General features: G+C 42.8%; 1 pseudogene; it reads right to left on the minus strand.

Moving 5' to 3' along the window:
- Positions 1–15,605: 15,605 nt before the first annotated feature.
- Positions 15,606–15,723, minus strand: LOC126337264 (5S ribosomal RNA; annotated as a pseudogene).
- Between the last annotated feature and the right edge of the window lie 469 nt (positions 15,724–16,192).

Consider the following 16,192-nt stretch of genomic DNA (forward strand, 5'->3'; position numbering starts at 1 on the left):
TCGATAACGTGCAGATGTCACAGTACGTCTGACTGGCCGTCGTTCATTATCATCAAAGAAGTATGGACCGATAATAATGTTGCTTGTGGATCCACACCATACAGTCACATACGACGAGTGCAATGGCTCTTCGTGCAATAAACGCGGTTTAACAGCACACCAAATTCGGCAGTTTTGTGCATTCACGGCACTCTGTAGCATAAACTGTGCCGCTTCACTCCGTAGAATATTTCTCGGCCATATATCGTCAAATTCGATCCGTGGCAGAAACCGAAAAGCAATTTCAGAACGTTGCTGCCAAGCATAAGGTTTCAGTTGTTGCATCGTCTGGATCTTGTACCAGTGTAAAATAGACCGCAAAACTTTCCGTACTGTTGGCCATGGCATCCACAATTCTCGTGACACTGCTTGAGCACTACCGGGACACGTGCTGCATGGTCAGTTACAGCAACAGCAACCTTATCAATAACTTCCACAGAGATAAGACGACTCCCTCTCCAAGGTCCCACACCAAGTTCACCTATGTTTTCGATTTCCATTATCACCTTCTTTAAACCATTTAATGACATCGGGGTCTCTCCTCAGAATTTTCAGGCAGCGATACTCTCTCAATACATCTCTGTAATTGCTACCGTTCACAAAAAACAGTTTTATCAATACCGTACAGTCTCCCATCTCGATAGGCATACTGTTCAGTCACGTTATGGCTTGTCAAATAAGAACATGGATGTCATGCCACAAAATAAACAGTGTGCAACGCCATATTGCACCTGGTGGCCACAATTGGAACTAACTTGTTTTCCAGCGTAAATTGTTCCCCATTAACGCATTATAATATGTACCAAGTTTTGTTGCCGTACGATAACTACAGCCCATACTGCAATTTCGTGAGTAGCTGCACTTTGGATATAAGCACCCGGTATTTACTTAAAAATTCATCTGTGGAATATGACGTGCGACAACAAAGTAATGAGACTGATGTGAAAAAAAATGTTGCTTACCGTTTTAGTCAAGTTTAGTGTTGTCTCATTCAAAGTAGTTCCCTTCTGATTGCACACACTTTTTCTAGCGCTTCTGCCATTGATGGTAACATTTCTGGAACTCCAGAACTCATTCTGGAAACATCCCCCAGGCTGTGGCTAAGCCATGTCTCCGCAATATCCTTTCTTTCAGGAGTGCTAGTTCTGCAAGGTTCGCAGAAGAGCTTCTGTAAAGTTTGGAAGGTAGGAGACGGATACTGGCAGAAGTAAAGCTGTGAGTACCGGACGTGAGTCGTGCTTCGGTAGCTCAGTTGGTAGAGCACTTGCCCGCGAAAGGCAAAGGTCCCGAGTTCGAGTCTCGGTCGGGCACACAGTTTTAATCTGCCAGGAAGTTTCATTTCTGGAACTCATCTTCTGTCATATCCTTCAAGGCCATCGTCACAGCTTTTTGGACATCTTGTGTTGTTTGAAAATGGTGTCCCTTGACTGCCGTTTTGACTCTTGGATGTAGAAAGAAGTCGCACGGGGCAATATCTGGTGAATAAGGTGGTTGTGGTAGTACTGAAATTTGTTTTGAGGTTAAAAATTGCTGTACTGACAGACAGAATGGGATGGCGCATTATCGTGATGCAGAATCCAATTTTGCACAAATCTTCAATTATTATTAGACGAACTGTTTCTCGATTGATGTTCAGTTCTTCTGCAATCATTTTCACAGATAATCTTTGATCAGATCGTACGAGCTCATGCACCCTGGCCAAGTTGCATCCTTCTGTAAGGTTGATGCTCGTCCACTGCGGTCTTCTGTTCAACATTCATTCTTCCTTCACTATACATTTTTTGCCAACGAAAAACTTGAACTCTTGGCGTAAACTCCTCCCCAAAATCCTTCCGAAGCTTACTGTAAATTTTCGTCGCGTTTTCACCCAGTTTAACGCAAAAAGAAATGGCATACCGTTGTGCAATATTATGCGGTTCCATTGCCATGACGAGAGACACAAACACATGTTAACTTATTACAGCACAACTCACCACTGAGCAGTTGCATCGATGTGCCGCTTGGACCAGAATCAGCTTATAGACCAAGGTCAAAGATATTGTGCCTACGCAAGCCTGTAGCGTTGCCGCATCGTGCGAAGAAAATCAATCTCATTACTTTATTGCCGCACTTTATAGTTATCCAGAAGAAATAACTTCAATCTAGTTCTAAAATTTGCTTTCATATCAGACAGACATGCTGTGTTACAGGCAAAATAGCCCCTAAGAGGGGTTGCTCACTATAACTGCATCTGCAGAGAGGTGAAAGTGGCTGAATGTCACGTTTTATTCTTTCAGTCCCCTGTTGGAAATCTGTTCCGGCGCAAAGTAAAGCGCCGGCACGCCAGTCGGGAACGATAAAGTGGAGAGGGCTGTGAAGAAGACCTCAGCCAATAGCGCGCCGACCGACCCCTCTCTGGGACGACAACGCGACAGCAATGGCCTCTAGGAGAAGAGAACATAAGCGCCGCTCTCGACTGGCTGCGGGCGCTTCTACAGGAGCATCAAGATTAGGCACTTCAATACCAGCGACTTAGGAATTGTATGAACTGAAGAACATTGTTTATTTTGTCAGTCACTCTTTGCTTGCTACACATCTGTTTAGCACAAAGTTAAGTATTGTAATCATTTCCTTCTATAATAAAGTTCATTAATACAGTTTGCTTGAATTTTGTCTAGCGATCCGAGAAGCAGGTTTCCTACGCAACCCACATTTGACGAGTAGGCAGGACGCAAGAAAATCAGTACTTATTTCTAGGCCATATTCAATACGTTAACGAATGAAAGTAAACAAAATATGTTAAAATAATGAGAATATCTACAATAGATAGCCTGACAGAAAAAAGTGGAGCACTTGTAAAGGGAGAAAGTAATGAAATGAGACGTCTTTGGTTGAGAGGGTATATAATGTTATTTCAGTGATTACAAAATCGGCTCAAGTTTGCAGTGACCTTGGGAGTATGAGCAAACTTGTCTATCTGACGTTGTACACACTATGACATGGATGCATGCAGTGATTCGTTTGGGAAGGGTGTCATAAAGCTATTGCGTCCTCTCCTGAAGCTCACAAATGGTTCAAATGGCTCTGAGCACTATGGGACTTAACATCTGAGGTCATCAGTCCCCTAGAACTTAGAACTACTTGAACCTAACAAACTTAAGGACATCACACATCTCCATGCCCGAGGCAGGATTCGAACCTGTGACCGTAGCGTCTCCTGAAACAAACTGGTTCCGACTAGTGTAACTGGTCCCTGATAACTTGGATACTGACATTGGGACGGAGTTGAATCCGAGCTGGAGCCACACATGTTCTGCGGGGAACATATCTGGAGAGAATACCCCAGCATTAAGCAGACAGCTCATAGTGAGACCCGCGATGTGTGGCCGAAGTGAGAACACAGGATCTCCGTGACAAACTGTTGTGCGATCAGAGCTCCCTCAGTCACTATCGGTCGTGACCTGAAGTCACACCATGACACCACTGTGGCTTCCCGGCACATTAGAAAGATGCGACGTCTTCTCAGATCACCTCCATACTTTCCAACAATGGTCGTCCAAGCACACGGTTTATCGCTGAACACAATGTGACGCCATTTATCAAACATCGGTACCTCTCGTTCACTGTACCACTCCAAAAGTAGCCGTTTGTGTTGTGGTATTGATGGCAGCCTAGTTCCTAGTGTAGCTGCTGCTAGTCTTCAAACAGTGATGCGGGATGATACAGAATGTGTAAGTAGGCTGTTTAGGTTTTCTTATTGGTAACGCCACGTAGCGCTCTGTATGAAAAACCACTGGCTGTGCTGTGTGCAGTCTGTGGCTAGTTTGCATTGTTGTCTGCCATTGTAGTGTTGGGCAGAGGGATGTTAGGAGCGCGTAGCGTTGCGCAGTTGGAGGTGAACCGCCAGCAGTGGTGGATGTGGGGAGAGAGATGGCGGAGTTTTGAAATTTGTAAGACTAGATGTCATGAACTGCTATATACATTATGACTTTTGAGCACTATTAAGGTAAATACATTGTTTCTTCGCTATCAACATCTTTCATTTGCTAACTATGCCTGTCAGTAGTTAGTGCCTTCAGTAGTTTGAATCTTTTATTTAGCTGGCCGTAGTAGCGCTCGCTGTATTGCAGTAGTTCGAGTAACGAAGATTTTTGTGAGGTAAGTGATTTGTGCAAGGTATAGGTTAATGTTAGTCAGGGCCATTCTATTGTAGGAATTTTTGAAAGTCAGATTGCGTTGCGCTAAAAATACTGTGTGTCAGTTTAAGCACAGTCATGTATAATTTTTCTAAGGGGACGTTTCAAATGCTGCAGGAAACCTATTATTTGTTCTCAGATGGCAGGTGCAGATGTGAAGAGATTACGATGTGCTTGGTGCACAGTGGCGATGTTCCTTTATGGTGGTCAAACGTGGTCGATTGGAGCCTCTTTTGCGGCAATAGCTTTTGCGCGAACGCACCGGCCAGCATAGCCAAGAGCGCTAACGCACTGCTTCCTGGACTCGGATAGGCGCTCCGACCCCGGATCGAATCCGCCCAGCGGAGTAACGACGAGGGCCGGTGTGCCGGCCAGCCTGGATGTGGTTTTTAGGCGCTTTTCCACATCCCACTTGGTGAATGATGGGCTAGTCCCAGCCAGTTACACGACTTGCAGGCACTTGAAACACATTCGCACTATTCCATGGATAACACTAGACGCAGACAGTTGGGGTACAAACATTCCATCCCGGAGGAGGGGGGGGGGGGGAGGGGGGGGTTGACAGGCAGGGCATCCAGCCATCCCTAAAATTAACACGCCAAGTCTGGTTAACCATAACAGCTGACCCACCAGTCAGGATAAATGCTTGGAAACAGAGAGTGAGACTGTAAGGCGTGAACGTGCTTCACTTGCAGCACAGACCAGTAGTTCTGCGTTATTATAGGAGAAGAAGGCGTTCGCGCCTTACAGTATGTAAAGCTATTGATAATATTGCTATTAGTATGAAGAACAGAGTAGATGTCCAAGTGATTTTGCATGGCCCTTCAGTCTTTTGCGGATGCATATTGATTTCACGCTTATGAACGCAGACGCTAATCGACAGGGTAACGGTTGGGTTACAGTGTCTGTAATACGTGGTGCTAAAGTAGACACTGTAGCTGTCCTTCAGGCTTTTAACAGTCGAGAGATTGTTGCTCATCGGACGTTTCAGATTTGTGAGGCCTACAATAGAGATATTGGTGCATCTTACTATACGTCTACAATGCCGTTGGTTCTCAGGACGAGGAATCATCGTATAATAAATGAGTCAGCGTCTGTGTCCGAATGGCTTACAGGAGCTCTTAACTGCAGCAAGATTAAAGTTCTTGGTCACGTGACGCATTATTATAGAAATTGAAATAAAGTACTTATCCTTTCCTTACCTCCCCTGTAATAAAAAAAAAGTAAATAGACTACACATTGATCTTGCCAAAAGCCGAGAAGCGATTCTTCTTGGTGTTATAGCTCTCAGGGGCGCGCTGGGATCCTCTCTGTGTGAGGCACCTCTGGGCATATGGCATCCAACTTGGGGCCTCTGCCAGAGCTAATTGCCCCACAAAACTGGATATTGGACGATTCGACCAGCCGGACAACTGGAGACCTACTGTGAGGTCCATCTCAAACTCTGTCAGAAGCTGACACCGTTGTCGCATACCAGTACGCGGCATCTTCCTGTCCTCCACTGTGATCACGCCGCATATACACTGAAGCGCCAAAGAAACTGGGATAGACATGTGTGTTCAAATACAGATATATGTAAACAGGCAGAGTACGGCGCTGCGGTCGGCAGCGCCTGTATAAGACAACAAGTTTCAGGCGCAGTTGTAAGATCGGTTACTGCAGCTACAGTGGCAGGTTATCAAGATTTAAGTGAGTTTGAACGTGGTGTTATAGTCGGTGCACGAGCGATGGGACACAGCATCTTTGAAGTAGCGATGAAGTGGGGATTTTCCCGAACGACCATCTCACGAGTGTACCGTGAATATCAGGAATCCGGTAAAACATCAAACGTCCGACACCGCTGAGCCCGGAAATGAAAGGGGACAACGATGACAGAAGTGGAACCTTTCCACAAACTGCTGCAGATTTCAAAAAATGGTTCAAATGGCTCTGAGCACTGTGGGACTTAACTTTTGAGGTCATCAGTCCCCTAGAACTTAGAACTACTTAAACCTAACTAACCTAAGGACATCACACACGTCCATGCCCGAGGCAGGATTCAAACCTGCGACCGTAGCGGTCGCGCGGTTCCAGGCTGTAGCGCCTAGAACCGCTCGGCCACGCCGGCCGGCTTGCATATTTCAATGGTGGACCATTAACAAGTGTCAGCGCGCGAACCATTCAACGAAACATCATCGATATGGGTTTTCGGAGCGGAAGGTCCACTCGTGTACTCTTGATGACAGCACGACACAAAGCTTTACTCCTCGCCTGGGCACGTCAACACCGACATTTGAGTTTTTATGACTGAAAATATGTTGCCTCGTTGGATGAATCTCGTTCCAAATTGTATCGAGTGAATGGACGTGTACGGCTACGGAGACAACCCCATGAATCCGTGGACCCTGCATCTCAGTAGACGTCTTTTCAAGCTGGTGGAGGCTCTGTAATGGGGTGGGGAATGTGCACTTGGAGTGATATGGGACCCCTGATACGTCTACATACGACTCTGACAGGTGACACGTACGTTAGGATCCTGTCTGATCACCTGCATCCATTCATGCCCATTGTACATTCCGACGGACTCGGGCAATTCCGGCAGAAGAATGCGACATCCCACACGTCGAGTCTTGCTACAGAGTGGCGCTAGGAATACTCTTCTGAGTTCAGACACTTCCTCTGGCGACCAACCTCTGCATATATGAACATTATTGAGAATATCTGGGATTCCTCACAACGTGCCGTTCAGAAGGGACCTCCACGCCCTCGTCCTCTTACGGATTTGTGGACAGCCCTGCAGAATTCATGGTGTCAGTTCCCTCCAGCACTACTTCAGACATCACTCGAGCTCAAACCACAACGTGTTGCGGCACTTCTACGTGCTCGCGGTGGCCCTGCTCGATATTAGGCAGGTGTATGTTTCTGTGGCTCTTCAGTGTATAACCTATTCGGCCTGGTAACAACACTAAACACGTATAATACTAATCCACTCTGATCGTCGTTCCACCTTCACAGAGAATTGTAACTAAGAGAGGTGACGCAGAGGTTAGCACACTGGACTTGCATTCGGGAGGACGATCGTTGAAACCCGCTCCGGGCCATCGTGATTTTGGTTTTCCGTGGTTTCCCTAAATCGATTCGTGCATAGCTAAATGTACTATTTTTATACAACTTTACTTCTTATTCATAAAACTGGGTACATTAAATTGGCAGACATCCATTTAAGAAGTTTTGGAAAAACTCCACTGAGAAACGATTTCGTTGTGTGTGCTAACTCTGCTTGTTGTGTGAAAAGGATAACTTCCAATACATAAGTATGGAATAGGAATGGACCAGAAACTTAGGCCCGCAGGATTTCATTGGCGATTTTTTTTTTACCTAGTAATACAATTTTTTTCCTTACAGCATTGTTGTTGGTCTTTGTGCAAACTTTTGGTTAAGTGTGTCTTTAGCTATTTGTTTTTAGCATAACTAACTGTGCATAACATACAGAGATATTCTAAAAGAATATCAAGATGTTTACAATCTAATTTTTTTCACATAAAAAGTACCAACGCATTATTTAAGGGCTTTAATATTTGTGTAGTAGACCCATAAATGTGAATGTGTGAAAAAAAATGGCTCTGAGCGTTATGGGACTTAACGTCTGTGGTCATCAGTCCCCTAGAACTTAGAACTACTTAAACCTAACTAACCTAAGGACATCACACACGTCCATGCCCGAGGCAGGATTCGAACCTGCGACCGTAGCAGTCGCGCGGTTCCGGACTGAGCGCCTAGAACCGCTAGACCACCGCGGCCGGCGAATGTGTGAATATTACTCTCAGTTGAATAAGCCTTCTAGATTGTCTAACTTACTACAGCTCTGTAGAATATAATGCCAATTAGGAAACCTCATTATCATAATTTAGATCTTCTTTCTGTTCTGTACAGAAGAATACTTTCAAGCAGTTCCCAGTGTAGCAAACACTGACAGACTGTTAGGACAGGCTAGGCTAGTTCTACAACCTTCCGTTGCCACACGAATGAAGTGTCTTCCATCCCGTTCTCATATCTCGTCCGTGATCCGCGCCCTGCTGTATGATCCATCGTGCCTTCCCACATTGCCATTTCTGCAACCTGTCACTGAACCCGTACTGTCTCACACCCCCTCCTTTCTCGAACCCCCACCCCCCCCCCCCACCCCCTCGGGCCCAGTAACTAAAAACCATGCCATACCTTGCTTTGACTAGTGTTGGTGGTGTGCACGGGACGCTCAACAACGATGGCATCAGCGTCCTTATCATTCAACTAACCGGTTACATATATAGACGTCCAGTATGTTTCGCATCATTTGGACGGTGCCTTACAGGTACTACACGTTTAACAAATCGTGATGTATATTTAAATCCAAAAGAAACCGTGAAAAAGCTCAATTTACTGCGGTTAACGACATCTTCTCTTCAAGTTTCAATTGCCACAGAAATAAGACCGTGTAATGGTTTGTTTCAAGCGAAGGAGTTGGAGCGAGGTTTGGGTATAGTTTTCTGGTCATACCAACATACATTTAACACTCTCTCGTCCAGCATATAAAGTGCGAATAAAGTTCCAGAGAGTTAAAATGTGAATAGTTTTTTAGCTGTTAACTTCCTCCCAGGTACTTTGCACAAATGTTTGACTTTTGAGGTCACTGTCTATCCGAGCGAGCCTCATGACACGATTCAAAGCTTCACTCTGCCAATAGCTCTCTCCTACTCCTCAAAAATCCGAAGATATGCCACTTGCATCTTTGAGGGTGATGAGCATTATAGATTCATCGTTTTATACAAACATGTTTCGTACCGGTGCGCCATCATCAATATGATTGTTTTATTTACTGTGAAAGGAAGCACGCACATATAAGTATGGATGCTCTCATCAAATTTCTCTCCAAGTTTTTACAAAATCGTGCACCTTAGCTCCTTGCTTTGTTATTTGTGTGGTGGCCTGCATTCTCCGGAAAAGGAGGATTCTTTTTACAGTATGTCTTCTGCAGCTAATATGGTAATACTTTTATTTTAAATTACTTTCTACTGCAAACCTTAGACTTGACACTGAAATTAGTCGGATGTGATTATTTGAGCTCCTTTCCCACGATGTGTTTTCACTAAAGGAATAGTACCGACTTTTGCTCAACCTAACATTCTCAAACTACTATTTTCTTATTTTAGATTGTTTCTGATGGACAGAATTTTGTATGTGAACGTAAAGATAATGAAGGGTATGGGCACCCTCTGAAACATAGCTCTCCGAAAACTGGTGTCCATTCACTTTAAGGCTTTTTAAAGATAGAAATGGAGTCGTGATGCCCGAGGAGCTTCCAGGAAGAACAATTATCGCCGTTGACGTTTATGGCGAATAACTCAGAGGATATGCGGTCGTTTTTCAAGAGAGGCTGCTGTGAAGACTGCATTAAGTGCTGCCGCAAGACGATAACGTTAAGCCCACTTAAGAAATACATTCAGACTTTCCTTATCATGTTCCGTGATCTACTGAATAAATATCCAAATTTTTTTTGAAGCCATCAGTACAACGCGAACGTTTGTCGTAGGTTGCATGAAGGAATGAAAAAATTGCTTTTTTCGTGCCAGGCGACAACAGGTAATGAAGGAAAATACACTTTATAGTAGTTACTGGTATACTTGAATTTCAAATAATTTTCAAGTAGCAACTTTTAAGAAGTCAGAAAATTATGTGTGAAGATTAACTTCAACTTCGTTGGAAATTCTAATGGATTTTCGTTGCATAATGTCTGGATTATCTTATTACAAAAGCACAATTTCCTACAGTTTTTAGTTAACGCATTTACCCGTGTATGAGAGGATGTTTTGTTACAACTTAGAATGGCATGTTTGGAGTATTTTGAAGAATTATACCAGTTTACAATACATAAATAATGAAGTATATCTGATACGGTATTCAAATTGTAATTGACACCCAGTACATTCCGATTATTATTGTTTCAGTAGCTGTCACCGTTGTTACACTTTAAATACTACGTTTTTATTTTGTCTAGGATCTATGTCCCGCTGGAAGACGTCAGTGTCTGTACTACAATTTCGGATATACTTTGAAAAAATCTCTTAATCTATGTTGAATTTATTTTGGATAATTTTAGTACACAAGTTCGCAAACTGAAAAACTGAATTAAACATTTGTTTTTGAATATTTTATTTGCGTTACGGATCATAAAATTTGTTTAGTAGATCAGATAATTAATTTCGACTTGTAGTAACAGTCTTCTGACCTATAATATAGAGGGACAATAAGTCGTACAAAATATACTAAAATCACAAACAGAGGTAACAGAAATCAGTTTAAGAGTAAGTGAAATAGTCTTGAGCACACAGTTTGTTAATCATATCGAGTCGGCATATGTAAAATGGCCCAGTCACAAAAATGAACCAAATAAGCTTCGTCACAGATCTTTACAATGGTAAGTAAAGAGATACATACGAGGTAGCACACTGAACTGTCGTCAAACGACGTTTGATCCGGCTCAAGTGTGGTTGTCGCTGCTGCGCAGCTCACAAGACTTTAAAATTAAATCCTTCTGTAATAAACGAATGCACAGAATTGGTAAGTGCCCTCAACTTAGCGCTAGCATATATAATTATAAGGAGAACGGAGGTTTTATTTGTAATCAGTACATAAACAGATTTAAGTAACGTAAAAGAGCAGCATGATGGTACGAAGGGGCTAGTCACACATAAGTTATAAAGCGTTACAGCCTTGCATATCAACTAGCTTCGCTCTCGTAGACTGTCTGCCCTGCAAAATATTTTTTTTTGTCTTCATTTAATCTAAATTTTATGTTGCTCACAAACTGCAACACCTTATAAGCTTTTCACTCTATTAAGGCCATATAAACATGGTCTTTTTCAATTGCAGTTCTGACCAAAAAGTGATTCTGGTAGCTGTAGTCAAAAGTTTTTGTTAATCATGCCTTTTGCGTTCTTGCAGAGATATTTCCATAGCAGCTTTCCTCTCCTAACAAATATTTGTTTATATCTAACCAAGAAGAGAAATACTAATTTTCATGAATTCAGCTTTAAGAGTTTTTTAATGACACAAAATATTATGTTACGAATTTTCATCCCCTATTGCACTGTCTTAGGGACTGAATTTACAGAAACACTGAAACAAGTTTTTCTTTTTCTTTTTTTAAACCGAGAAGTCAAATACCAGTTGTCATAGATGCACTCTTAGAAATCCTTTAGTAGCTCTTTAGTAATTATTTCTGGTCTATAAAACTTTCATTCACTATTTTACCCTGTTAGTGGTTGAATTTCCAAAACTGCTGAAACACGAGTTCTTTATTTGCTGACTGACAACGAAAATGCCAGTTTTCGTAGTTCTAGCTGTAAAATTCCCTTAAGAGCAGCATACTTTCAAAAAGCTTTTCATCCCTTTTTTCACGCCCTTAGGTGAGAAATTTCAGACAGTACCTCACTAAACGAAGCCTACAATATAGGATTCACACTCTGTTCAAACTTCAAGTTTCTATCCTCAGCGGTTTAGGCTGGGCGACGGTGAGTCAGCCTGTCAGTCAACCTGTCAAGAGACTGCATTTTATACAAAGAGAGGATTGTGTGAATAAAGTTCAGATAAAACGCGTCATATGTAGATTGAAGCTCCGATAAAATAAGTAAAACAGATGTAAAACATGAATGCGTAAACTGCGTCATTGCAAGGCTCTGTTGGAGCTTCTGTAGGCACACCAGCTGCTCCTACATGCTGCAGTAAAAAACTGAAGATGTACTACAGAGAGCCCATGATATGAAAGCATTTGAAACATGCCACACGTTAAGTCAATAAACATTATGCTGCACTGCGACATAAAAAAATTAATAATCACAAAAAATTCCATATGCATTGAGTGCTGTATGCATTAGTTTATATTAATATACAGCATGTGGAGATTCAGGATACAAGTTCTGAAAAAATAAGTAAAATAGCTATAAAATATGAGCGTGGGTACTGCACCTGTGCAAGACCCTATTGGAACTCCAGTGCATATAGAATCTGCTCATCAGAGCCATAGTCTAAAACAAAATTATGGATGCGATGTACTACAAAGAGCCATCACAGAAAAGCTTCTGAAACTTGCTCCACATTACAGTCAAATAAACATTATTCTTCACTGTGACATAGACTAGATAATGAATGAAGGAACAAATTTTCAAGCACATTCAGTGATACATGAATTAGCTTGTGTTCTACATATACATCTACATTTATACTCCGCAAGCCACCCAACGGTGTATGGCGGAGGGCACTTTACGTGCCACTGTCATTACCTCCCTTTTCTGTTCCAGTCGCGTATGGTTCGCGGGAAGAACGACTGTCTGAAAGCCTCCGTGCGCGCTCTCTCTAATTTTACATTCGTGATCTCCTCGGGAGGTATAAGTACGGGGAACCAATATATTCGATACCTCATCCAGAAACGCACCGTCTCGAAACCTGGCGAGCAAGCTACACCGCGATGCAGAGCGCCTCTCTTGTAGAGTCTGCCACTTGAGTTTGCTAAACATCTCCGTAACGCTATCATGGTTACCAAATAACTCTGTGACGAAACGCGCCGCTCTTCTTTTGATCTTCTCTATCTCCTCCGTCAACCCGATCTGGTACGGATCCCAAACTGATGAGCAATGCTCAAGTATATGTCGAACGAGTGTTTTGTAAGCCACCTCCTTTATTGTTGGACTACATTTTCTAAGGATTCTCCCAATGAATCTCAACCTGGTACCCGCCTTACCAACAATTAATTTTATGTGATCATTCCACTTCAAATCGTCCCGCACGCATACTCCCAGATATTTTACAGAAGTAACTGCTACCACTGTTTGTTCCGCTATCATATAATCATACAATTAAGGATAATTCTTTCTATGTATTCGCAATACATTACATTTATCTATGTTAAGGGTCAGTTGCCACTCCTTGCACCAAGTGCCTATCCGCTGCAGATCTTCCTACATTTCGCTACAATTTTCTAATGCTGCAACTTCTCTGTATACTACAGCATCACCCGCGAAAAGCCGCATGGAACTTCCAACACTATCTACTAGGTCATTTATATATATTGTGAAAAGGAATGGTCTCATAACACTCCCCTGTGGCATGACAGAGGTTACCTTAAAGTCTGTAGACGTCTCTCCATTGATAACAAAATGCTGTGTTCTGTTTGCTAAAAACTCTTCAATCCAGCCACACAGCTGGTCTGATTTTCCGTAGGCTCTTACTTTTTTTTATCAGGCGACAGTGCCGAACTGTATCGAATGCCTTCCGGAAGTCAAGGAAAATAGCATCTACCTGGGAGCCTGTATCTAATATTTTCTGGGTCTTATGAACAAATAAAGCAAGTTGGGTCTCACACGATCGCTGTTTCCGGAATCCATGTTGATTCCTACGGAGTAGATTCTGGGTTTCCAAAAACGACATGATACGCTAGCAGAAACATGTTCTAAGATTCTACAACAGATCGGCGTCAGAGATATAGGTCTATAGTTTAGCGCATCTGCTCGACGAGCCTTCTTGAAGACCGGGACCACCTGTGCTCTTTTCCAATCATTTGGAACCTTCCGTTCCTCTAGAGACTTGCGGTACACGGATGTTAGAAGGGGGGCTAGTTCTTTTGCGTACTCTGTGTAGAATCGGATTGGTATCCCGTCAGGTCCAGTGGACTTCCTCTGATGAGTGATTCCAGTTGCTTTTCTATTCCTTGGACACTTATTTCGATGTCAGCCATTTTTTCGTTTGTGCGAGGATTTAGAGAAGGAACTGCCGTGCGGTCTTCCTCTGTGAAACAGCTTTGGTAAAAGGTCTTTAGTATTCCAGCTTTACGCGTAGCGATGCCATCATCATCCCGGAGTGTCTGGATATGCTGTTTCGAGCCACTTACTGATTTAACGTAAGACCAGAACTTCCTAGGATTTTCTGTCAAGTCGGTACATAGAGTTTTACTTTCGAATTCACTGAACGCTTCACGTATAGCCCTCCTTACGCTAACTTTGACATAGTTTAGCTTCTGTTTGTGTGAGAGGTTTTGGCTGCGTTTAAACTTGGAGTGAAGCTCTCTTTGCTTTCGCAGTAGTTTCCTAACTTTGTTGTTGAACCACGGTGGGTTTTTCCCGTCCCTCACAGTTTTACTCCGCACGTACCTATCTAAAACGCATTTTACAATTGCCTTCAACTTTTTCCATAAACACTCAACATTGTCAGTGTCGGAACAGAAATTTTCTTTTTGATCTGTTAGGTAGTCTGAAATCTGCCTTCTATTACTCTTGCTAAACAGATAAACCTTCCTCCCTTTTTTTATATTCCTATTAACTTCCATATTCAGGGATGCTGCAACGGCCTTATGATCACTGATTCTCTGTTCTGCACTTACAGAGTCGAAAAGTTCGGGTCTGTTTGTTATCAGTAGCTCCAAGATGTTATCTCCACGAGTCGGTTCTCTGTTTAATTGCTCGAGGTAATTTCCGGATAGTGCACTCAGTGTAATGTCACTCGATGCTCTGCCTCTACCACCCGTCCTAAACATCTGAGTGTCCCAGTCTATATCTGGTAAATTGAAATCACCACCTAAGACTATAACATGCTGAGAAAATTTATGTGAAATGTATTCCAAATTTTCTTTCAGTTGTTCTGCCACTAATGCTGCTGAGTCGGGAGGTCGGTAAAAGGAGCCAGCTATTAACCTAGCTCGGATGTCGAGTGTAACCTCCACCCATAATAATTCAAAGGAACTATCCACTTCTACTTCACAACGGGATAAACTACTACTAACAGCGACAAACACGCCACCACCGGTTGCATGAAATCTATCCTTTCTAAACACCGTCTGTGCCTTTGTAAAAATTTCGGCAGAATTTATCTGTGGCTTCAGCCAGCTTTCTGTACCTATAACGATTTCAGCTTCGGTGCTTTATATCAGCGCTTGAAGTTCCGGTAGTATACCAATGCAGCTTCGGCAGTTTACAATTACAATACCGATTGCTGCTTGGTCCCCGCATGTCCTGACTTTGTCCCGCACCCTTTGAGGCTGTTGCCCTTTCTGTACTTGCCCGAGGCCATCTAACCTAAAAAACCGCCCAGTTAATAATAATGATAATAATAATGATGTTAATCATGAAGGCGCGGAAATTTTTATTACGGATGCAGCTTAGGGTTCCGAAATAATAAAAAAAAGCACTCCGTCTTCAGGCCACGAGTGACCTACCGGGACCATCCGAACGCCGTGTCATCCTCGGTGGAGGATGCGGATTGGAGGGGTGAAGGGTCAGCACACCGCTCTCCTGATCGTTATGATGGTATTCTTGACGGAAGCCGCTACTATTCGGTCGAGTAGCTCCTCAATTGGCATCACGAGGCTGAGTGCACCCCGAAACATGGCAACAGCACATGGCGGCCTGGAGGGTCACCCATCCAAGTGCCGACCACGCACGACAGCGCTTAACTTCGGTGATCCTACGGGAACCGGTGCATCCACTGCGGCAAGGCCGTTGCCTCCGAAGTAATAGAATACTCGTAAATAGAATAATTATAAACTCTGCAAGCGTGAACTGCGTCCTTGCGAAATATTGTTGAAGCTTCAGCACACTTATATTTTACTCATCAGTGCTGAAGTATAAAACAGAAAATATAGATGCAATTATACTACTAGGAATAAAGGACAGGTAAAATTCATCAAATGAATATCGGAGTTGGACAGGTAAAATTCATCAAATGAATATCGGAGTTCCCATAAACAAGTAAAACAGCTATGACACAATAGCACATGAACTGGCCCATACTAGTTGTTTTGGTAGGTGTATAATCTGCTCATCAAACCTGTAGTACAAAAGAAATGTATTTAAATTTCCATGTCTTCTCCATAAAAATTATGCTAATCCAAAGAGCGTTCAATGTATATGGATATTTGATTTTTCATTTATTATCTAGCCTATATTACAGTGTAGAACAACATTTATTTGACT

The sequence above is a fragment of the Schistocerca gregaria genome, chromosome 2 (assembly GCF_023897955.1).
Source record: "Schistocerca gregaria isolate iqSchGreg1 chromosome 2, iqSchGreg1.2, whole genome shotgun sequence".
Lineage (NCBI taxonomy): Eukaryota > Metazoa > Arthropoda > Insecta > Orthoptera > Acrididae > Schistocerca > Schistocerca gregaria.